Genomic DNA, 27,260 nt, shown 5'->3' with positions numbered 1-27,260 from the left:
TTATTATAAAATAACTTTATAAAATAAAAGTGCAATCTCAACTCAAAATTAGAACATGTAGGCCTCGCTCAACTAGATGTAGGCTCAACTACGACTCTCCAAGAGGAATATACAACCAACTGATCCATAGGATGACTCTCTCTCCAAAATCATTTTCCTATGACAGTCAATGATAGGCAAATCTACTGTGGAAATCATGTCGCCAGAAAGGGGACATGATAGTCCGCCCTTCTTGAAATTGCTTTCCCTCAAGCAATCTCAAGGCTGGATGCTGGAAAATCATTTCATTCTCCCAAGTGGCATCTTCAACAGGTAGATCTCTCCATTTAACCACATATTCTTTGATCGTTCTCCTGCGAAGTTGCTTTTCCCTGCTATCCAAAATGGATTCTGGCACTAAGATCAATTTCCCTTCATCATCCAAGGGAGGTAATACTACAGAAGGTACCACATTCTGACCCTACGCCTTTTTGAGGCGCAACACATGGAACACATTGTACACTCTGCTATCTGCTGGAAGCTCAAGCTCATAAGTCAATTCCCCTACACGCCTAATGATCCTGAAAGGCCCATAATACCTAGGCTTAAGCTTCTCTGATCCACTCTTCTTAAGAGTAGATTGTCGATATGGCTGAAGCATGAGGTAAACTATGTCACCAACCTCAAAGCTCCTCTCTGTCCTTTTCTGATCTACATACTGCTTATACTGATTCTGTTCCCTGGCTATGTTATCCCGGAGAGCATCAATAATGTCCTTACTCTCCTGAATCAAATCCCAGGCTCGTGGGACCCTAACATCACTCAACAGCAAATCAACAAAGCTCGGTGCATCACACCCATATAGAGCTCGGAAAGGTGTCATCTGAATAGACATGTGAAAGGTGGTATTATAACAATATTCACACAAATAAATCCATCTCACCCATGCCTTCTGCTGATCAGCCACGTAATTCCTCAAGTAGCCTTCCACCCACTTGTTCACTATTTTCGTCTGTCCATCAGTCTGTGGGTGATAACTAATGCTGGGTGTAAGCTCAGTGCCACATAATTGGAACACCTCTTGCCAAAAATAACTCAAGAATCTACTATCTTTGTCGCTCACAATACTTCGGGGTATCCCATGTAACCTGAAAATCTCTCTAAAGAATACCTTAGCTACCTATACTGCTGTGTAAGTAGTAGCGATGGGAGAGAAGTGTGCATACTTCGTCAATCTATCCACCACCACATAAATGTAATCACGACCCTGGGCCTTGGGCAAGCCTGTAATGAAATCCATGGATATGCATTCTCACTTCTGATCAGGAATGGGAAGTGGTTGTAGGAGTCCTGCTGGAAAGGTGTGCTCTTGTTTATTCCGCTGACAAACAAGGCACTCACGAACATACTGCAATACATCTGTCTTGAGCCCTTTCCATGTGAACCATTCCCACACCTGTCTATATGTTTTGAAGTACCCAAAATGACCAGCTATAGGTGAATCATGAAGAGCCCTCATAATAGATTGCTTCACCTTCGATCCTGGCACTAAAAATATCCCGTTCTTGTAGATAATCAATTCATCTACTAATGTATACCTGGTATCAACAATTGACCCATCAACTATCCCAGATGCCAAAGAGTCTCTAGCATACTTTGCAACAATCAAATGCCTCCAATCCTCAGAGATCTCAACCATCGCACTGAGATGTGGCCTGCGTGACAAAGCATTTGCTACCACATTCTGAGTCCCTCTCACATATGATATATCAAAATCGTAAGCCTGCAGCTTACTCACCCATTTCTGTTGTCTATCATTAAGATCTCTCTGACCAAGGAAATGTCTTAAACTGTTGTGGTCAGTTTTTATAAAAAAATTACCACCCACTAGATACTGTCTGAACTTAGCCAATGCGTGCATAATGGCTAACATTTCCTTATCGTAAATGCTGAATGATCTCTCTGGCCCACAGAGTTTCCTGCTCTCATATGCAATAGGGTGCTTGTCCTGCATCAAAACAACACCAATACCATCTCCTGATGTGTCACACTGAAGCTCAAATGGCTTTGAGAAATCTGGCAATGCTAATATCGGACATGAAGTCATAATCTCCTTAAATCTGTCAAAAAAAGCCTATGCCTTCGATGTCCAAACAAAGGCTCCCTTCTTTAGCAAATCTGTCATAGGAGCCGCATGTCGTGAATATCCACAAACAAATCTGTGATAGAAGCCACATAAACCTAGGAACCCTCTTAGCTGGGTCAGGTTCTCAGGAATAGGCCACTCCACTATAGCACGGATCTTATCAGGATCCATCCATACTCCTTCTCTACTGATAATATGTCCCAAGTATAATAACTCGGTCATACCCAAATCACATTTGGACTCCTTGGCATACAAGGACTTTGCCTGTAAAGTATTCAATACTCTCTCCAAGTGTTCTATATGCTCATGCCATGTCTGATTGTATACCAAGATATCATCAAAGAAAACCAACACAAACTTCCTCAACTGATGATGGAAGACCTTATTCATGGTGGACTGAAAAGTAGCTGGTGCATTGGTCAACCCGAACGGCATGACCACAAACTCAAAGTGCCCACAATGACATCTGAATGCAGTCTTCTCTATGTCCTACTCTCTGACTCTAATCTGCTGGTAATTGGATCTCAAATCAATCTTACTAAAGTAGCATGCCCCATGTAGCTCATCTATCAACTCATCAATCCGTGGAATGGGATATCTATTCTTAATGGTCTTCTTATTCAGCACCCTGTAATCAATGCACATCTGCAGTGAACCATCCTTCTTCTTTACCAGGACTACCGAAGAAGCAAAAGGAGACTTGCTAGGTCTAATGTGCCCCATTGCAAGAAGCTCCTTGATGGTTTTCTCTATTTCATCCTTGAGCCTCTTAGGATGCCCGTATGGAGTAATCATCACTGGTTTAGCACCCTCTTCTAACTCCATGATGTGCTCAATCCCTCTATCAGGTGGTGTACCAGGTGGAATATCGCTAAATACCTTGTCATACTTCTCTCTCAATATCTGAATGTCTGGGTGATATTCTGTCTTCTGCTGTCCCTCCTGTGTGGGCATGAGATTACACAAGGCTGCCCATCCAATATCATTATGCCTCACCAATCTCTCCAAGCGCTTGAAAGAAATAGTTCGGATGTCACTATTCCTGATAGCTCTCAACACATGCCGTTTCCCATCTACCTCAAACTTGATCTCCATGTCCTTAAGTCTGAAAGTGACCTCACCCAATAAACGCAACCATGTCATACCCAAAACGATATCCAAGTCACCCATATTGACCACATGGTAATTTGCTTTGAACTCATAATTATTCAGGCGTAAAGGCATGTCTCTAACCATCTTGTTACACTTAAGAGTGTAACCATCAGCAACCTGTACTTGGAGACCCTCAAACTCCTCTATCTTAATACCACGGCGCTCAACTAGTCATGCATCAATGAAGTTGTGCATAGCACCTGTATCAACCAATGTGATCACCTTCTGTCCTGCTAGAACACCACGTAACCTAAAGGATCCCTCCTGCTGAATACTAGACAAACGTCCCTGTTGTAAATGTAACTCAGGTTCCCCCTTATCCTCTGGAACCTCTGTCTCTCCCTCAAGCTCTGTATCACTGTGATCATCCTCATGTGCTGTACTATTTGAATCTGATCCCTCATAATATGCCCACATGACTTAGTTGGCCTTTCCCTTAGGCCTCAAAGGAAAATCATGGTCCCTATCATATGGGCCTTTCCAATAGAAGCATAGCTTCTTCCTACGCAGGTCGTTCAGTGCCTCCACATCCAAGGGTGTAGTGGATTTACCCTTGGTATCAACGTTCTTCCCTTTATTCTTATCAAACTTCTTATTATCTTTGAAAGAAGAAGTACTGCTGGAAGTGAACCTGCTAGAAGGTGCTGTAAGCTCCATACTCTGTGCTTTTCTCGTAGCCTCCTGTAGTGTTGGTGGATCAAATGCCTTAATCCAACCCTTGAGGGGTTCAGACAATCCCTCTGTGAACAAGACAACCAACCGCCTCTTAGACACATCCTGTACCATAACTGACAACCTCTGAAACTCACTAATATAAACCTCCAAGCTGCCTGTCTGTCTCAACTGTGTGAGGTCACGGAAATAGATCTCCAGATCCTTCCTATCAAAACACTCAACCAATCTATCCACAAAATCCTGGTAAGATGTCAATTGTGCTGCAAAGTAACCATACCGTGTGACCACCAGTCATGAGCTGCACCCTCCAAATGCAAGGTGGCGTATCTGATGGCGTCTATCTTTGACATAGGCCTCAATGCTAGGAAAGTACCCAACTTATGAATCCACACCTGTGCTGTCATCTGACCACTGCCATCAAAAGATGGTAAAGTGAGTTTGCTAGCAGCTTGCTGCAACTCACTATCATGACCTCCTTTAGGTCTTCTGTTCTGACGACTACTCCTCATGTGCTCTCTCCTTTAGTTCAGATAACGATCAAAGTTAAGTAACTCTCACACATGTGGTGGTAATGCCTGCCACTCTACAGTAGCAACTCTAAGATCATCCTGAAAATCATCTGGCAAGTCATCTTCTCCCATCTCCTGAGCCTCCTCCATAAGGAAAGTGGGAAAAGTAGGCCTATTTTCTGTCCATGATTTGCGCCTAGGAGCACCCTGTGAGCCTGCCACACTTCTATTATCATGATCTGGTGTACCTCTACCATGTTCCTGAACCCTGGGCTGAACAACTCTCTCCATCATGGTAGTCAATGCTTGTAATGACTGGGCTATTTCTTGCTGTCCGGTAGTCATGATTTTGAAAAACTCTCTAGTCTCATCATCATCATTTTTGGGAAATCTAGGTGGACTCTGTGACTATCTCTCACCCATATCTCTGAATTTCTGTTCACCCTTAAGTGTTGCTCTTCTGCGTATATAATACCTGGAATAAGGTTGCATAAAGATGTTGTACCCAAAAGGATGGCAAGAACACCGCTTCGATATCACTGTGATGACCCTTACTATAAAGGCCACTAAAAACCCCAATGCTGAACTGTGACAATTTGTCAAATACTTGGCATGCAACTGTTTATTGGTCAGAGATGTTGTGTTTCAAGGTTGTAGCAACAAATTCACCAAATATGATTGATGTAACAAATGCAATGAAACGCAATATAATAATAACAGTACCAACAATATTCAGAAAATCTGATTGTAATATGCCATTAAGGACTGGATTGTTACAATTATAACAATTGCAATATAAAGCACTTATGGTAATAGCTAACCCTCACAAAATTCTATAACAATCCAATTAAAGTTAATGAATAACAACGTCTGATTCAAGACATATACTGGACTGCTATAACAAGGACTGAACATATATAATTTTGTACTCAATTTTTTTGCAACCAAATTAACATCAAGAACCTGGAAATCGTTGCCTCTGTTGTTGACACATGCATGAAGTACTGATGTCAATTCTGCACCCCAAATTTACACCTCTGCTCCTTGCCGTATAGCCTCTTGGTACATGCCTTTCAGTACGGTACCTGTACTGAGAATTATGCAAATGATGGCAGCCGAAAATATCCCAAACAGGGATGCCTAGGGTTGTTTGGTAGTCTCTTAAAAGCATTTAATGAACCACTGAATAGTTTATGAGATATGAACAAAATTGTGACCCGAGCCCTAGTACGGCACTGTTATGTACGACCCTGCTATAAAATAACCTGCTTAGTATTGGGTGCCAAAAATTATATGTTCTGAACCGCCTAGGGTTAGTATATAACCCCTATTCCAATTCCAACAGAATGTGAAGTAATGAGTAAAAACGTGAGTCCAGGCCCTATTATGAACTTATCAGAAAATGCACTGAATGACCTCCAAGTTTTGCCAAACTGATTCTGCAAAGAGATGATGAATTCCAAACCCTTGCAAGTAGTTTAAATCCTCAAAATCAATTCTCAGAATAATCCACCATGAAATGGCTAAATACCATCTCCAATGAGCAACCCTTCAGAAGATATTCCACTTCCTTAGTTATGCAAATCCAAGGGAGTTTTTCTTCCCAAAGATCTGATGGAAATTTGCAGACCAAAAGACTACAAATTGCTCCAATATGAATAGAAGTTGAATCCACAAAATCGCTTGTTCAAATGGATGCCTCCAGCCCTCAATTTATTAACTTTTCTAAGAAGTCACTAGGAACTTCTAGAAACATCTTTTTATAAAATCTTATTATAATGCACTTTATTATAAAATAACTTTATAAAATAAAAGTGCAATCTCAACTCAAAATTATAACATGTAGGCCCCGCTCAACTGGATGTAGGCTCAACTATGACTCTCCAAGAGCAATATACAACCAACTGATCCACAGGATGACTCTCTCTCCAAAATAATTTGCCTATGAGAGTCAATGATAGGCAAATCTACTGTGGAAATCATGTCGCTAGAAAGGGGACATGACAGGATATGATCCATGGAAGCTTATCTTTTTTTTTTTTAGAGTTCTTGCTTTGTTTTAATGCTTGTAAAGTTTTATATATTTTCTCTTTGGTGTAAATCTCTATTTCTATATATGTAATGATATGAAAGACTTTATATTCTGAAGGTAGATATGACCACACTATAATATCTTAATATTAATATTTGAATTTATCAAGTAATTAATATAAGGATAATTATATATGATAATATCTTGTTTACCAATGTATTAAAAAATAAGTATTATAAATTGATATGCGATGGGAATAGAATTCGATTCCTTGGTGATTGATTGGTCTATACCATCACATTGATATATACATGTTGACGCGGTTATTCAAGAAAGACACATCCCATTTAAAAGCTGTCTCGTCGGTTAGTACGAGGGTGATGATAGTAAGAAGGTTGCGGGGCTGACAAACTGAAGACAGTCATGTTTAAAACATTACCACCGACTTCAACCAAACCCGATGCAAGGTATAATGAAAGATAACAAGTAGTTTATTACAAGGTATTTAAAATTACTCAACTTATTTTAGTAGTGTATATATATATGTATAACATTAATTTTATATATATATATATATATATATATATATATATATATATATATATATATATATATATATATATATATATATATATATATATATATATATATATATATATATATATATATATATATGATAATTCTATATATATATATATATAGATATATGTATAATATAATATATATGTATATGATATATATAAAATTAATGAACAATCATATAATACTGTAATAAAGTATAGACACACATAATAGATCTATAGGCACAAATTATTTAATTTCAATTTCTCACACAGCTAACATATTTAACAATGCTAAGCCTCGATCATGAACCTAAGTAGGACTCCGCTCAGAGGAATCTTTATGACATTCAGCCGTTGTCAAACCTTCATCATACTTATAATCACAATTGCATAGTCATTACTTTCGGCTCCAATTGGTTCATGATGTTCCAAATATCTAATGAGTAGCTAGATCATTATATATATATATATATATACACACACATACATACATACATACATACATACATATCCAAACCCAGCTCATTACAATATGAAACTGTTGTAGATACAATGAATCATCAATCTATCAATCGTGCATTCTTTTGTTTCTTTTAGCCCTATTCCTTTATCATTAAATTTTATTTGTTTGTAGATTCCTCACTCGCCGATATTAAGATAATAGTATATATATATATATATATATATATATATATATATATATATATATATAATATTATATATATATATATAATATTATATATATATATATATAATATTATACATATGTATATGATATATATACAATTAATGAACAATCATATAATACTATAATAAAGTATAGACACACATAATAGATCAATAGGCACAAATTATTTAATTTCAATTTCTCACATGGCTAACACATTTAACACTCCCTCTTTGGCAAGAGGGAAATTGAAAGAAAATAAAACAACTTACACAATAAGGTGTTATCATCATAGTGTTTGGTAAGGTTTAACCCAAGAATCAAAACACAATGGATTTTCATGGTGTCTGGAAAAATCCGGCCCAAGGAACCATGAAGGTTATCTATGTGTCCGACAAGATATGGCTTGAAGAACAAGGATAACCCTAACTTCAAACATTTGTGTTTGAAGACAGATCAACTATAAATAAAGTTGTCACTTTATAATAGGATCAAAACACAAGAAAGGTTGTCACCTTTCACAACACAAGGTTGCAAGAAAAAAATTTATATTCATGAATATGATAGTTTAGTAAATGCATTTACAACAATGTCATACCAAGTTTACCTCTAAATACACAATTTTCAACTTCGCAAGAGGCTTGGTAAAAATATTAGCATTTTGCTCATTTGTACTGATATAACTCAATTTAATAATATCTCTGCCAACCATATCTCTTATATAGTGATAAGGAGTCTTGATATGCTTCGATCGATTGTGGAAAACTAGATTTGCAAAAAGTTTGATACAACTCTGATTATCGCAATGAATCACTATAGGATTTAGAGGCTATCCAAATAACCCAAATAGGAGTTTCCTTAGCCAAACTGCTTCATGTGCTCCCATGGAGGCAGGTACATACTTAGCTTCAGTAGAACTTAATGCGACAATTGGTTGTATTGTACTAGACCAAGATATCATTGCTGACCCAAGACTAAAACAACAACCTGTACTGCTTTTACGATTTGAGGAGCAACCTGCCCAATCTGAGTCAGTATACCCTTCAAGATTTATCTCAACATTTTTATACTTTAAATTGAAACCAATAGTTCCTTGTAAGTATCTCAACATGTGTTTGGCAGTCATCAATTGAATCTTCTTTGGTTTGTACATGAAATGACTCAGGACATTGGTAGCATAGCATATGTCTGGTTTGGTATTTACAAGATACATAAGAGATCCAATAATCTATCTGAAGAGAGTAAGATCGATGTCCTTAGAGTTTATGACATCTTCTTTTAGCTTGTGCAAGTTTGTTTCCATTGGAGTAGATAAAGGCTTACTATCCATCATTTTGAATCTAGTCAGAATATCTTGAGTATACTTTCCTTGATGTAAGAATATTTAGTCCTTTTTCTGATTAACTTCTAGTCCCAAAAAGTAGTGTAGAAACCCTAGATCTTTCATTTCAAATTCGGCTATAAGGTCTTGTTTGCATTTTTCAATCAATTTATCAACTCCTGTTATTAGTAAATCATCAACATATAGATCATGTATTAACATCTCATTCTTTGAGGTTTTGAAGTATATGTTTGAGTCGGTTTCATTCTTTGAGTATCCAAGTTTGGATAGATAGTTGTCTATCCTTTTGTACCAAGCTCGAGGGGCTTGTTTGAGACCATAGAGTGCTTTCTTGAGTTTACATACATACAACTTTTTATCTTTCACAGTGAACTCTTCAGGTTGCTCTATGTAGACTTCTTCACTAATGATCCCATTTAGGAATGCAGTTTTTACATCCATCTGATGAATCTTCCATCCTTTGGATGCTGCAATTGCAATGATTTTTCTTAAAGAAGTGTAACAGGCCACCGGAGGAAAAGTTTCTTCATAGTCAATGCTAGCTTTCTGAGAAAACCCTCAAGCAACAAATCTAGCTTTGTGTTTTTCAATACTTCCTTCTGCAACATATTTGATTTTATATAACCATTTTGAAGATACAATTGATTTGTCTTTAGGTCTAGGTACAATATCCTGGACATCGTTTTGAAGTATGGAATTATATTCTTCCACCGTGGCATCTTTCCACTCTAGTGAATTTAGAGCTTCTTCAGTTGTTGATGGTTCCATTTTATTTAGCTCAGTTATCAAAACAGTGTAACATGATCGATTTCAAGTTCTCTTGCTTTCTTTTGAGATCTCATCTAGTTCTACATTGTTTTCTTCATTCATCTTCCTTGCCCATAATGGTCTTTTCTTCCCATTAGTAATTTCCTCATTAGCTATATGAATATTTGATTTTCTTTCTTTAGATGTGTTCTCCCTCTGAGTCTCAGTTTGTCTAGATCCTTCATCATCTGAGTTTGGTTCATCTTCTATGCTGGTTGGAAGTTTTAAAGCAGAGTGTTATTCAAAAATTACATCTCTACTTATTTCAACTGATCTTTGTTTGGGAATATAAATTCTATAACCCTTGGAATTTTCACTGTATCTTATAAATATACCTCTCTTTCCAGAAGGTTCGAGTTTAGTCCTTTTTTCTTTGTGTATGTGCATGTAGACTGGACATCCGAATATTCTGAGATGACTTAAATCTGGTTTAGTCCCTAAGAAAACTTCTTCTGGTGTGGTATTTTTTAGAATTGAATGTGGACATCTGTTTTGAATGTATACTATAGTCTTAGAGGCTTCTACCCAAAATGAAGCTTGCATATTTTGATCATGTAACATAGCTTTTGTGGCTTCAATGATGGTTCTATTTTTTCTTTTTGCGACTCCATTTTGGTGAGGATTATAAGGTACTGTATACTCCCTCTTAATCCCAACAGAATTGCAAGAACTTTTGAAGGTTTTAGATCTATATTGAACTCCATTGTCAGATCTTAATGTTTTAATCCTTTTACCGGTCTGATTTTCTACTAAAGCTTTGAAGGTTTTGGATTTTGATAGTACTTTATTAGATTCTTTGACTTTCAAAAAATAGATCCAAGTCTTCCTAGAGAAGTCATCAATGAAAGATATATAATAAATCAATCCCCCTAAAGATGGTGTGGGCATGGGTCCACATAGGTCTAAGTGGACTAGTTCCAAAACTGATTTTGACTTGTGTTCACTAGAGGAAATGGTCTTTTTATGATTTTCCCTAGAGTACATCCTTTGCCAGTTCCTATATGGGTTGACTCTAGTTTAGGGGTTCCAAAAGTGATCTTTTCTAAATTTGAAAGTGAGCTGAACCCAATATGCCCAAGTTGTCTATGCCATAATTCATTAATATTTGATGTTTCATGACTAAGGGCTTGCTCTTGAATATTGCTTAATCTGTATGATGTTCCAAATCTAGACCCTATGATAATAGCTCTTTTCAGATTTGAGTTATTAGGCCAGTATAGTACTTTGTCTTTGTTGAAGGTGACTTGATATCCATCATAGGTTAGACTTGAGATTGAAATGAGATTTCTCTTTATACCTGGTACAAATAAGACATCTTTGAGATTAAGTGTAGCTTCATCTTTTAATTTGATAGAACAGGTCCCAATGCCTTTGATAGGATAGGTGGAATTATCTCCAATTGTGACTCCTTCAATAATATAAATTCAAAATAAGAGATGTGACGAGATGCACCACTATCTACAATCCAAGCTTCCTTATTTGAATTTACTTCACTTGAAAGTGTAGAATAGTATACTTGATTATTATCTTCCTTTGTTTCAGCTAGGCAGGCTAGTATTTTTTCTCTCTCTGGACAGTTTCTGAAGGTGTGTCCCATCTTCTCACACTTGTAACACTTAACTTTGGAGTAATCATTATTTTTAAAATTCTTTTTCTTATTATTGAATTTCCTTCTATTGAATTTTCTCTTTCATTTATTTGAGACAGTGTGAAGAGCTTGATTTTCTCCTTCTTGATTTGATGTGATTCCTCTGGAGATTAACCTTGACTCTTCTGATATGCACTCATTTTTTAGCTGATCAAAAGTAGGAATTGAAGGTCTACTTACCACTTGGATGAATGTATCCCAAGACATCGGTAGTCCATTAAGAGCTATTAATGAGAGCTCTTGATCTTCTATTTTGTTTCCAATAGACGATGAGTGTTTCTTGGTTTCAAAAATTTTCTCGAATTAAGATTGAATAGAATCTCCTTTTTCCATTTTAGTATTTAGTAGTTGAGTTTTTAAGGTGATTAGTCTACTTGAGTTATTTATCTCAAATGTATTTTTTATGGTCATAAATACTTCATATGCACTTTTGATATCTGATATCGAAGGAAGAATGTGATCCTTTACTGAATTGAAAATAATTTTCCTTGCTTTATTGTTTCGCCTTTTCTAGGTGAGTCCTTTTGATTCATTTTGAGGTATTGGAATATCTTTCTCAATGAATGTTTGATGTTCCAGTTCTTCAAGATTCGTAATAATATGAGTTTTCCAAGAGAAAAAGTTTGATGCACCTTCAAGTCTATCTTCCACTCTAACATTGTTTGTCATTATGTCTTTCCTTTTTTAATTGAAATGAAATTTGAGATTTCTCTACCAATTTGGCTCTGATACCATGTAAAGTTTTATATATCTTCTCTTTGGTGTAAATCTCTATTTCTATATATGTAACAATAAGAACGACTTTATATTCTGAAGGTAGATATGACCACACTATAATATCTTAATATTAATATTTAAATTTATCAAGTAATTAATATAAGGATAATTATATATGATAATATCTTGTTTACCAATGTATTAAAAAATAAGTATTATAAATTGATATGTGATGGGAATAGAATTTGATTGCTTTGGTGATTGATCGGTCTATCCCATCACATTCTTATATATATGTTGATTCGGTTATTCAAGAAAGACGTGTCCCATTTAAAAGTTGTCCCATCAGTTGGTACGAGGGTAATGATAGTAAGAAGGTTGTGGGGCCGATAGACTGACGAAAGTCATGTTTAAAACATTACCGCTGACTTCAACCAAACCCGATGCAAGGTATAATGAAAGATAACAAGAAGTTTATTGCAAGGTATTTAAAATTGCTCAACTTATTTTAGTAGTATATATATATATATGTATATATATATATAGATAGATAGATAATATTATATATATATATATATATATATATATATATATATATATATATGTATATGATATATATACAATTAATGAACAATCATATAATACTGTAATAAATTATAGACACGCATAATAGATCTATAGGCACAAATTATTTAATTTTAATTTCTCACACAGCTAACATATTTAACAATGCTAAGCCTTGATCATGAACCTAAGTAGGACTCCACTCGGAGGAATCTTTATGACATTTGTCTGTTGTCAAACCTTCATCATACTTATAATCACAATTGCATAGTCATTGCTTTCGGCTCCAATTGGTTCATGATGTTCCAAATATCGAATGAGTAGCTAGATCATTATATATATATACATACATACATACATACATACCCAGCTCATTGCAATATGAAACTATTGTAGGTACAATGAATCATCAATCTATCAATCGTGCATTCTTTTGTTTCTTTTAGCCCTATTCCTTTATCATTAAATTTTATTTGTTTGTAGATTCCTCACTCGCCGACATTAAGATAATAGTCATTTGTTCTTAGCTGAACTTCATTATCATATATGTCACTTCCACTGTATTATATCAAACATGCTTTATATTCTATTGCTGTAAGTTATCATTCATAAATCATTTACGTATTTAGTGTCATTTGTCTTCATAAGTCAATGGTCCACAACATAGATAGCTTTTCCTTATATGTGAACGATTTTCATGTAAGCAGATTATGATTGATCATGAACTGGAGGAACCTGCCGTAACATAGATATTATTTCCACCTGTAAATTTTGTTCATTCCTAGGGTGGTTTATATGCCTTAGTGTTGACTCTCATAAATATATTCTCCACTATGCTTTATACGACGGTCTTAATGGATGTGTGTAGGCATCACAACCCCATATTCAATATGCTAGTAAAATAACACTATCGTGTCATTTTCGTGCATGGATAAAATATCTCCTCATTATAAAGTTTCTATTCTTTTGCCATATATTTCATCCTTGCAAACTATATTGACTCTAATATATATGAGGAAATATATTTTCAACTATCAATACAGGTGCGTTATGAGTTTAAGTTAATAAATCTAGGTCTTTGTTGACTATACACTATTATATTAGGGCATGGTGATTCCATATGTCCAATAGTGTTGATGTATTTTTCTATTTGGCCTTTGATTTTCGGGAAAGGATGACAAAGTTTTGTTATTGCCTTCTTCAAATTGATGTTTCAATATATAAGTCGTCTAAATTGTTATTAGTCACCATATTCAATTCGCTAGTGTTATCTCAACCACTGACTTGGCTTGTTGCCTTCAGATATCACTGCCATCTCTAAACAGATATCAGTTCTTGTCCAAACTTTGGCATGGTGTGAAGCGCTTAATTGCTGCTAGTGTGGTATGATACAGATCTTGTTTCATACAAATTTGGAAGTCGATTCCTCTTGAAACTTGTAATTGATATCCCTCTCGATAACCCCATGTGTTCTCCTCGTTTCCTATGATCCTCTCTTAGTCTTGGATGAATCAGTGTCGGTTATGCATTTTGTCTGGCTTGCACTACAAATATCATCTAATAATACTCCTTCGAGCATTGCACCTGGAACGACACGCTGTGAAATTCATTTCTGGAAGCAAGGAGTTTAATAGACTTATCTTCCATATGTCCTCGATAATATTCCTTCGCTAATTATATTCTTTTGAATATTGAAGATGACTGTGATCGCTGTGTTGCAAGTGGGAATGATGCGCTAGTGTATATGATCTTATTCAGTTATTCCAAACCACCTTAGTTTGTCTATGTTCTATTTTTGTGAATGAGATCTCGTCAAAAATAGAATATAGTATATTAAGATGTCCAATTCTCCTCAATTTCTCTCGCTTATCATTGGTTCCAATCTTTGCTATTCTCTGCTGGGAGTGAAACCATTCTTCCCGATGTATTTGGTGTATTATTTTGCTGTGCCAATACATCCCTTTAGGATTTGTTGGTAAATAGATTTGTCATTGTAAAAGTGGCCTAACGGAGTGTATGTGGCAAACCATTCACAATAGTTGGATAGGCCCTTGGTATGCGGCCTTCCTTTGCATTTAGAGGGGCAGCTCCCTCGTATGATATAATTTTTGAAGTTTTCAAAATAAAAATGAAATCAAACTTTAAAAGATGAGAAAGCTCATGATGATGAATGCAACACACACTTCACAACTTTCTTGAATTAACATAAATTGGCTAATTAAAACAATCAAGATCTACGCTTGAAGGCTACTATTAGCACAATGCTGATTCAATAATTCATTAACATTTTGTACAATACCGTGAAAACACCCATTACAAAGAAAGGATCAGCATTTCAACTTTTAGATATGTAGAAAGAGTACTCAAAATGTGTTTCCTTTTTATTTCCTTGCACCAAGAACATAAAAGAAATTTCTGATTACAAGAACAAGATCTGTACACACTTTGCAAAAATTGTCTTGCTACCAAAACTTTAAAATAGTGTCCCCTTATTTCCAAATTCAAAAAGTCCCCCTACAAAGCCAAAAATGACTCCTTATATAGACACAGAGGTTAAGAACTACCTCTTTGTGGTTAATAACTACCTCCAAAATATGTAATTTTGGTCCTTATATAGACACAAAGGTTAAGAACAACCTCTTCATGGTTAATAACTACCTCCAAAATACGTAATTTTGGAGAGGTTAATTAACCTCACTAAAATTAACCTATACAGGGAAAAATCTCAAAACAAAACTTTAGCTAGAATTACTAAGAATGCATACATATCCAATCACTGGTCTTCTAGCTACGAACTCTATCTATCTGGACATGATTGACTTATCTCGGAAAGCCCTATAAGCGTCAAGGATGATTATCATTGAATCATAATTGGGAATGAACACATTCTCCATCCTGAGTTTGGCTATAAATTATTTATCTTGGATCTCTTCTGACTCTTGTTGATAGGCTGAAATGTTGCAATCTTCCAGAGAGACTGCGACCAGAGTGAGCTTCATCATAGTTTCAGCATTCGATACTCAATTCTCCATTTCTGAATGAATATGGATACTAAAGGAATCAAGAAGAAATTGGCAATCAATATGTTGAAGATTATTTACTGCCACCCCACCTATGATAGTAGAGACTAATTCATTCGTAACTTTCATTTTCAACTATTCCCATGAAGCTATTAGTTTTTCAAACTCAGTGATCCCTTTGCTAATATTTGTCATCTTCCAGTTAATTCTTTTACTCTAGATATGTATCTAATTCTCACTTGGATCAGCAATAATTTTCTCGAGAACTAGGGTTTTTGTATCTAACTTGGACATTTCTTGTAGTTCATTAGCTACTTTTTGCCAAGTGACTTTCTGCTCCTTGCTGCTTTCTGGCTCTTTAGACATCTCTTGTACTTGTTCGATGGCTTTTCCATATATTTCCTTCACTCCAATTATGAGTTTTGAAGCATCCTCTATCATTCTATTTATCCAAGCTTCGATCATCATAATATGTGACTTGTGTTTGTTTACTCTTTCAACAACGGTATGATCAAGAATACCATCAGGGTCCATTAAGGTTGGTGAAGTAACTATTGCCTTCGCATTAGAGGAATCACTAATCGAATTGATGTAAGACACTAGCATTTGAACTTTCTCTTTGAGTTGTTCCTTGGATCTTTTCTCTTTCTTCGCTCTTTGTAACATTTGGGCAGCAATCACTTCAAAATTCTGAAAATCACTTCCCATAGTAGATGGACCAAGATCCACCTTATTCAGAATGAAATTTGATTCGGATGCTTCATCAACATTCGTCTCAATTATGGGCTTTGCTATTTCTATGCATAGATTGCCTGAAGTTTTATCAACGGCCAACTTGGACATCACTTTAGTCTTTTTCATTTTAGGAGGCTTGTGGAGGAAGCTAGAGATTACATCAAATGGAGGTGGGATCATTTGAACAACTTTCTTTTTCTTTTGGAGACTGGTTTGGAGCCATGAATGCGTAGTAGCTAGAAGTGAAACTTGCATGTCGCTTGTTGTATTTTCAGCAATCATCATCAAATCTTCTGGATTAGATAATTGATTATCTAACTACGTGATGTCTATTAATGATATCTCAGGAGAAGAGAGGCTCGAAGGGGAAATTACTACATCATGAGAGGATGTAACTAGGATGTGTTTTCCTGCATTTTGAGGGGTGCTTTGATCCTTCTCCTTAGGTTTATTTCCTTCTTGATTCACTCTATCACATTTTCCTTTTAGTTTTGTCCTCCTCCTTTTGACTATGAACTTAGCCGGCTGATTTAGATTTTCATCTTTATCTAGATCACTGGTATCTACTTGCTACATTTTCTCATTAGAAGTTACCTCCAATGCCATTGGAGATGATTCTCCTTGATGAATTCTCCTCACTTTACTTTGAAATTCATCAGTTGCTTTTTCTGCTCTCATTCTATTGAACCATTCCCTTGTTCTTTTAAGGACATAGGCAGTTCTTTCCTTCAGGCTTTTCAACTCCTGAACTGACCAATCAATAGGAGGAAGATCTAGTAATTCAATTTTCTCATAGTAGAAGGGATCAACCAAGGAAACTTCATCATCATTTATACCTGTCACATCAATATCCACCTTGAAGTCTATCACCTGCCTCATAATAAGCTGCATCCACTCTCTCTTCCTAACTTCGAAATCATTTTCACAATCTTCCCAAAAATTTTCTAGAGCCAGAAAGTGATTGAGGCTGGGATTTAGCTTTAACTCATTAATTGCATAGCCTTTACTATCATAAGGGAAACGCATAGTATAAGGATGCAAATTAATTGTGGCGATGGATCTCTCTATGTTCCTCGCATCTGATGCAGTATCACAACTATAATATCCAATGCCGATAGGGAAGGGTATTTCATCTATCCTTCTGTTCTTGCAAAGTTTATTGATCTAACTAATCTGCTTGCACATTTCAATCAAGACCAACTTATCATCAACAAATGTAGGTAGCATTAGGGGATACCCATCATAGGCAGCTAACCTGATATAAGTGAACTTCAGGAACTGTATGAAAACACTTCCATATTTTTGTACTTTTATCGCTGCTTCTAGTGAAATTCCGAGTCCCATGTTTCCTTGAATTTCTCTTACAATCAACATTGTGAATGCATCATTCACTCTTCTAAAATGGTGTAGGCTATTGTCATACTATATCTGAGGAAGATGGTTGTGAATAATAGCCGTATCATCATATATACCTTTCTGGTAAAGCTCTGGCCAACTTTTGGTGCTTGCAATAGTGTAGAAAAGGCGAGAAGTCATGTAGAAATAATCATTTACTTGGAGTTCTATGAGTTGCCTATGTAGCGAGTCACTGATAATTTCAGCCCAATCAATGTGTTGCTTTCCTTCGCAGACCATGTTAATAAATAGGAACATCCAACCTTTGAACTCATGCGAATCCCGAAGTCCTATTATCTTTCTTAATAGAGTTACCATATTTGCTACATCTTCTTTTAACAATGATCTGTGAATGGACTTGGCTAGTTGAGATTTCCCTTTCCTTGGTTGCAAGAGCCATGATCTGGCAACAATGTTTAAACACTGAGTTTGATTTGCCATATAGTACTCCTTGGCGATTCTTAAATTGATGTTGGCATATTGCACTTTGGTAGGTAATCAGAAGGCAATGGCAATAGAAATAGGATCCAGACGGACAATCACTTTATTATTTGATGAAATGACTACCCTGGTATTTGGGTGATAGGCTTTCATGCATTCCAACACTAGATCGGGGCATTGTGCTGAGATGGGGTGCCCTCTTGCTCGAGCTAGGCCGCTTTCCAATATTTTTCCGGCTAAAGGAGTCCTGTCCTCACTCTAAAGAGATGACCAAAAATCTTGAAGGCTAACACTCCTTAAAATGGTACCACCGATGTCGGGAAGTGTACTTTTTAAATGGGAGCATAATCTGGCCTTTGATATTTGTATTTCATGGTTCGGCTGGTGATCTTTCTGTTGATTACTTTAAATGCTTTCAATTTCCTCAATGTACTTCGTAGATTTCAGTTACTTTTAATAACTCTGCATATATTTGATCAATGCATCATTCGAAGCAACATATATATAGAACTCTGTCTTGCAACACATATTTCCATCATTGTGGGTACAAGATATATATGCTTAAGCTTTCTTCTCATTTCGGGCGATGGAGAAAAGCATGGCGTGGTTGGAAAAGGGGTTGTATTCATAAAGGAATTATGTCAAATAATTCACATGCCTGAGTTAACTTGTATGCAATCTCGATGTTTCAGATTAATCTACGAAGCTAATGAAGTTGATTTCCATCATGGAGTATTATGTCAAACGGTTCTCATGCATTGTGATCCGTATTGTACTAATGTTTAGAGAAATCCTCACAGTTTTGAAACACCAAATTCATTGCCAGCGTGAGTTACCAATCTCTAAAATGCCATTTCGAATTAGGGGAATATAAATAAACAGTTCACGTGCATCGTGATCCCTACAATGTCAATATTCACAACAAGCTTTATGTATTTGGAATGTTGAACTTATTGCAAGTTTACTTTGCCAATTTTCTAACATGCTATGTGGCCACAGACTGGGAGGAGTATTCCATCAAATAGTCATCATGCCTTATCATCTTTGCCAAGTGAATGTCTCTAACTGGAATCAATGCCGAAGACGCCAAACATTGGTGTGCACTGAGAGGGAGAAACCACATATGATATGGTTCTCAGATAGTGGGAAAATAATCATTCTTCTTCCTCGTGGTGGCTCCAAGGGACCATGGAGTTGTTGATTCGGCCACCAATGCAAATGAACTTTTCCAAGGAACTAGAGATGACCCGGGCCAGAGCCTTAGCCATTTTCATTTTTGTTTTTCATCTAGGCACAAGTCCATCAACCCGATCTTTCCATTAATGCTCTTTTGTCTTATCACTATACTGGATTTGGATTCTGCGACTGCGCTTACCATGGCACAAACATCGCATATGAAGTGAGTAAGATTTTTGAATTATTAACTCTGTTGGTTCCCAAAACCGCAGATTGGAAATCCAAGAGCCTGCCACTTCTCTGATAGGACTTCTCAATTAGTTCTGGCCAACGAATGGGAATACTTCTTGATTCCCCTACACTTCAGGCTCCGCTACACTCAGGCGGGTAAACCTTTACCTCAAACGTTGTTCAAGGCTTTTCTAGAGCAAATTTAAACTTCTGGAGTACTCTAGTTGGCAAGGTCCTCGAACTCAATTAAAATGAAAATTGGATGTTGGATAATGGTTAAATGTTTTGTATAATTGAATAATAATTAATTTGATACTTGTAGAAGGAATATATAGATTTTCTAACTTCAATAATAGAAAGACCAATGCCTTTGCTCATTTGGGCAATAGAGTCAACTTCAGTGAATTATCACGTACAACTTTATAATGTTTTACACACTTTATTGCCAACAATTAAATAATCAAGATGCGACAGATCAATTATTACGCAATTTTAAATTAGTCTAGATTGAATTTTAACTCCTTTGGTAGGGAGACAAATTGGACACAGATGAGGAAACAATTAAATATTTCACACTATTTGTGATGATCGAATTTAAATGCTAAATGACCTTGTCCACTTATTTGATATTTAAATTGTATATAGAATTCCAAAAAATAATTGCAAAGGACGATTTGCTTGCAGTTTTAAGTCTCCATGCCATTTAAAAATAAACAAAGAACATTTTATTTTATTATTAAAATAAAATAATAGAATTTATATTACGAAGTCATAATGAGCCCCTTATTCCTCCATACAAAAAAAAAATATAAAATACTTCTTGAGAATATAAAAATGTTCAGATATCTTCAATCTTGAATATGTCTTTGCTCCTTTGAGGATTCCCTTTTTATATTTACCTTTAGAGCTATGTCTCCTCAAAAAGAGACACCTCTTATAACATTATCGCACATCTTTTCATTAAGAAAATATAATCACAACCTTATTTTGTCAAGATAAATTACTTAGCCGATAATGCATACTATTAACTTGAGTTTTATCGGGCTCCGTCTAAATTCATTCTTCCTTTTATTAATCTTAAACTTCTGCTCATGTTTATTTTTGTATGGTAACCATTTTTGTAGTTTTGTATTTTAATCTCATCCTTTCTACCGTGCCCGATAAATTATTTCTCCAACACATGAGTGCACTGGGAACCCTGTGCTTCACAAATGTGCAACTACTCCCCCTTCCACGTACATCTCCAAACATTCTGAATCGTCTATAGCTTCAACAGGGTGAAGAGAGAACTTCTGCATATAGAGTATCTGGGAAGCATGATAAAATGTCTAAAGTCTTCTGTCAACACACTACTATCTTGCTTTCTGACCTCGGGTATCGGCTCCTGTATGTGCTCATGTTCTGATTATTCTGTGCAAATGTGTGTATATCCCTCTGAAAGTGCGGAGTGTACTCCTGACAACATCTGCGAATTTTAAGTTTGGTTCAAATTTGATATTTGACGGCTCTTCATAGCTGCAGTTTTTGATTGATTTTTGGACTTGATAACTGAATCATATGATATCTTTATAGTCTCATCTTCAACAGTTTTAGAATTCTTGCCAAAAACTGGAAGTGGTTCATGCACAGAATCAAAGCCTAGACATTGTCGATTCAGACTGAAATTATTAATAGCACCATCATTAGCAATATCTACAATCACTGGAGTAGATAGGATATGGGAATCAATGTAACGAAATCTTCTTCCTTTTGGTGTTGGGTCTCATTCCAAATAAGACAAACTACACTGTTCAAACTTGGCAAGTGATCATCATTGTCATAAGATTCATACTTTAGCTATGGTTTACGAATTGTCTCCCACCTGTCTTCTTATAGGTGTAATCATGTTTGGAATATGTTGTGAATGATGGCTATAATATGTTCTATCTGTAGCAATCACTAGGATGTCATGATTTTGTGTGGTGATTATACTACGTTCTTTTCAGCATCAAAACAATTATATCAACTCCCATTCAATACTAGGCAGTCTAGAGCTAACGACACCAGTTGATATATAAAGGCAGTCTGGAGACTTTCCATTGCAGACTTGATGACTTGTATCAGGAATGAACAAGCAGCTCTCATCCCCTCTCTCTATATCAGTTCTTACCTTTCAGCAGATTTATAAATCAACATTTATGGCTGTAAGAACTTTCACAATTGACTAATGTAAATGACGTGCTGGTAACTCCAGATTTGCATCTCCATATACGAAGGCTTTTCCACTTGGCTTACGCTTAAAGTTGATCATTTCCAACTTTCTAGAGAGATCTACGTAACACTTCTGAAACTCGTGCATTTGTGATGGAAAACCTGATTTGACTGAGCCCAGCACCAATGATTAGAACAGATGCTCTATCATCAAATATTCTTAGCACTATTATGATATAAAATATGGGATAGAAAGCTTAGAAAAATTACTTAAATGGAGGCCCCAAACCTTGGAAATTTGGGCTCCATCAAACTCAAAGACTTTTCTAACCGTTGCTCTTAATATAAACTCTTGATATGCTGCTGCTATGGCTGCTCCAACAAAGGGACCTACAGAGAATATCCATTTTTCATTCCAAGTTTGTAAAGCTGGTCCAAAACTCCTTGCAGGATTAATGCCTGCACCTGTGATTAGTATTGTTGCCAAATGTACTACGAATACTGAGAACCCATTTGGCAATGGAGCCAGCAATCCGAGTGATGAAATCATCTTAGGATATTGTCATTTATCAACTTGGGTCAAAGAAGTTAATAACTGAAACCAAAATGGCCGTTTCTAATTCCAACCTTAACCTTTTTGGAGGAGAGGTTAAGGTTAATGGTTCGGAATATGTGTTTTGGAGTTTTATCTTAACCTCTTTAAAGGTTAATGGTTAAGATTTTGATTGAAAATACTAATTTTGGTTTCTTTTATTAACCTATGAAAACTTTTGACTGGGAAGCTGGATTTTGAAAATTTGAAGTGCTGGATGAAGCTGGGAAGAGCCGGAGATATTTGAAGGGCGAAATTCCTAAAAAGATTTGAGAGTAAGTTACCATTTTAATGCTTAAAATGAGGCATATTTCGAGAATAACCATAGCTCAAGAAGGTAGGAATTGAGGCAATTTTGACATCCGGGCAACAGGATTAATGGAGGAATGAATAACGTGTATGTGTGGCGGATTAATTTAGTTCATACTATTCTAAGAGCAATGTGTATGTTTGAATGAGTATACAATTAAGGAAGGAACTTTAAACAACAATCAAATTACACCAACCAGATAATATTTATTCAAGAGTTTAGACTGTGATTGGTTATCATTACCTTCCAACTTTGCACACGACTCTAGATGAGGATGAATACCTTGGATAATGTTTTTAAATATATTTTTCTTACATGAATGCTTGTAGCCGAACTTCTGCATCTATCCAAAATATAGTGAGGTGAGAGCCAGTACAAGTCTTATTCTATTTGGAATTCATCATTGCAGTTTGAGCCTGATAAACCAAAACTGCAATCATAATCTTCAAACACAATTATATGTTCCTTTATATGCATTGACCCCACGTCTGGCATAAAGTGTCGATCCTGCGACTTCTTGAACTTATTTGATATCTCTTATGTTTTATTAAAATCCCCTTTAAGATTCTTTCTTTTCCCTTCCTTTTCAAGGGTGCCTTGCTTGTCTTTCTCTTTTCCTACTTTTCTATCATTTCATACATTTATAGCCTAGCTTTGATACCATGTTAGATTTTGTAGGACCGTTTTCTGCAATTGTAATAACACTACCATTTATTTCTGTGTGTTCCAATTTGATTTGAATGTCATATAAATACTAGAAGAGAAGACATGTCTCATGAAGAGACATGTCTCTAGATGGTAGATTATAAGTTAATCATCATTAGACAATACATTAACAATTATCTATCTAAACATAATTATATGTAACATTATATATTTATATATTTATAGGAGAGCTTGACTAATTGATGATTAACCAATGACCATAGAAGGATTATCTCTAGGTCCATTCAATCCGATTGAAGCTACAACATTAACATGTTGAACTCATACAGGCTTTGAAGATTCTCAAACATTTCTTTACCTGAGTTCAACTTGGTTATAAGAGGAATGAGATGATCCTTTACAGATTCAATCAATATCTTCCTTGCCATAATGTTATTCTTCTTCCATTGAGATTTCTCGGTATCGTCGGTTGGTTCAAGCACATCACTCTTTACATAGTTTAGAAGATCATTTTCTTCTAGTGCAATAAGAACTCTAAATTTCCATGACGTGAAATTTGATGCACCATCCAACCTATCTTCAACCTTGAGTCCATTCTCCATTTTTGAAACTTGGAAGAGTCAATATAAAACAAAAGAAAAAAATACTTCACCACTTGAGCAGTTCTGGTTCTAGATCTTTCTTATACTCGCTTTGATACTATTTTAAATTTTATTGCAGAAATAATACAAAATACGAAATAGATAATGCAAAAAAAATCAAGGCACCAAGTTACCATGGGAAAACCCTCCAACTTGAGGGGAAAAACCCAGCCACACCAAAATATCACTTTATTGAATAATAATAGTATTTAGAAACAATAATGGGCCCTTCTCTGAGTTTACAGACACTTAAAGAATTAATACACACAATGAATTTCTCGATACTCTTGCACCTCTTAGAAATATACCTGATAACAATGAATACTACACACCTGAAAAACACTATTCGGAATACACCTGTTGATAAACACTCAGAACATATACAAAGATTACTACTCAGCACGTATACAAAGAGTATTACTCAGACCATATACAATAATCAGTGCCCAGAACACATGCAGAAATCATGGCTCAGAAAAATCAATCTTACTGTTGTCTACAACAAAATAAAATGACTTCACTAAAGAATGGTTTGCTCATGTTTTGTCTCCCCTAAGACTTATTCTATTGTGAGGAATGAAGCATAAATTGATATGCAAGAAAAGACCCTTCATTTCCGATTTCCAACTTTCATGAAGAAGCTATCATGAATTTTCAAATGCTATTGGGACTCCTCAAAGATGTAACTCTACATCTTTCTTGAATCATTCATCTCCTTGAGTGTGTGTCTTCAATAGAAGAATAATTGCATGACATAGAAACAACCATCACTGTTATAACATATAGCTCTTGTAGCTACCAATCTCCAACAGTCCTTGCATCAATATCTTCTTCTTTGCCTTCCTTTGTTTGTTCAATACTCTTCTCCATCAGGGGTTCTTGTGTCTTCATCTCTAGTTCCAATGCCTTCACTTGCCTTCTCTTCTGAATTAGCCTTTGAATAGGCCACACAACCATCTTTTTAACTGTAAAATGCCAACTTTGCAATTCCTTCATTCTTGTCTCCAATTCTTCCATTTCTTTACTCATTCATTCCACATCTTCCCTTGACTCTTTAATCTCTCTCTACCTCTATCTGCCTCTTCTTTTCCTTTTTCCTCTTCCTCTCTTTTTCTTCTCTCTTCTTTTTTTGTGTCTTCTTTAATGGACCCTCACCTCGCAATTACCTCTTCAACAAATAGATTCCTTCAAGCAAGTATCTCACCTTGCTTTATTTTGTCTTTGCCTCACCTAGGTTTCTTCTTCGCTCTGCCTAGTCTTTTGGCAACCAGGTTATCCTCCCAACCTGAACCAACACAAACACTCAACCACCACTACCTGACTCCCTTTCCCATAGCCTTCTAGCTCTGATACCACTTTGATGCAGAGGCAAGGGCTCAAACACTACTCTGTCGCATTCACACAACTGGTATTCTTACTATGTTCTTGAAAAACATCCCCATTTGGTCTCAAGGCCATCCCACTGCATGAAACTATATCAAACCAACTTCACTATCATGAGACAGACTTCACAGCACATTTTTCTCACAAACACTATCCCACAGCACCCCTTAAACAGCCCAAACTCTTTAACAAATCAGTTTTCCCTCATAGAATGACCTCTTGGTTCGTAGCCCTCATTATCCACTCTTTTGACAGTAACATTTTCCAACCACTTCAGGCCCACAAACAAACTTACTTTTTAAATACCCTTTTCCCCTTATTCATAACTTACTCAATTCGCACATACCTTTTTTTTCTAACAACACCCTGAAAATGGATTGAATTCTCTGGTTTAGGCCTAAATAGCCCTACCCACTGGACTGTTTGCTTATAACTTCCCACAGACTCTGCAACCTATGGAAGTGATTGCACTTCTGGATACCCTTTTGGGTCCCCTAAAACATACATGAAGTTTTGACATAAGAATTTTTAGAGAAAATGATCCAAATGATGTCTGTCAACTCTGACTTTGGCCTATATAGGCTTCTTACAACAGTCCAAACTTGTTATCCTTAGTACTCAACCCCTAGGAGAACTCTCACCAATCTCTGCATAGTTTGACAGTATGAATGACAATCTAACTTATAGTCTTCAATGACCCTTCTAACCATTCACCATTAAAAACATAAAATGCACTGTATTGAGTCCCAACTTTACTGTTAATGCCTGCCATAACAGACCAGTGTGCAGAAGGACTCCAAGCCTTGTTTAACCAAACCAATGTAGAAATAGGCTCTATGGACTTTTGATAACATTTCCAATCAATCCCATTTCACTGGATAAGGATTCAATTGTCAAAATATATAAAAGAACTGCCATTACTCCCTACCATTAACAGTCTTAAATATAAGAAAGTTCTAGGGCATCATCAAACTGCCCTTTAACCTTATCCCCACAACTTGCTACTTAGGGATCTATAATTGAATCATCTATACTCTTAATCCACCAAGGTTTTTAGACTGTCTACGGAAAACTGCCATATCTCACAAAATACATCATAAAAATGAATGAGAATAGATCCAGATAAAAGCTAGTTCAATGTTGTACCTTCCCCAAACAAGTGCCAGTGTAATATTAAATAACAATGCACAAGATAGTAGAATTCTCTGTAACAGTCTAATGTTTTTTTCATTAAAAATCCCATCTTATTACATTATCTCCCCTCCAAGCCCTAGTCTCGAATTTGGAGGCCTCAAATACAACAAAAAATACCCATAACAAACTGTGAACTGCAAATCAGTTATCTTCCAGAACTATCAATTTTTTTGCATTGACATCTTTTGCAATTTTTGCTTCTAACCTACAAAACTTTGGGAAACAAACCTGAATGCTATCGAATCATCAAAACATGGCTATATGAGGACAAATGGACCTCTGAACAGGGTTATACATACAATATTCATCATTCTACTATTTTGACAACATTAGACAACCTTGACAACTTGCTGACAATATTTTGTCATGAACACACAAGTGTGTCCCCTCACATCTTTTGACAACAAATCACTACAAAATTTTCTAGAGGACCTCATTTGATAAAAATCAAGACATATTATGAAAGTTTTCCTCATGGAATCATC

This window comes from Cupressus sempervirens, chromosome 9, assembly GCF_028749045.1.
Source record: "Cupressus sempervirens isolate cs-2001-9-10 chromosome 9, ASM2874904v1, whole genome shotgun sequence".
NCBI classification, from domain to species: domain Eukaryota; kingdom Viridiplantae; phylum Streptophyta; class Pinopsida; order Cupressales; family Cupressaceae; genus Cupressus; species Cupressus sempervirens.
The sequence above is the reverse complement of the archived record's forward strand: the minus strand, read 5'-3'. Positions refer to the sequence as shown.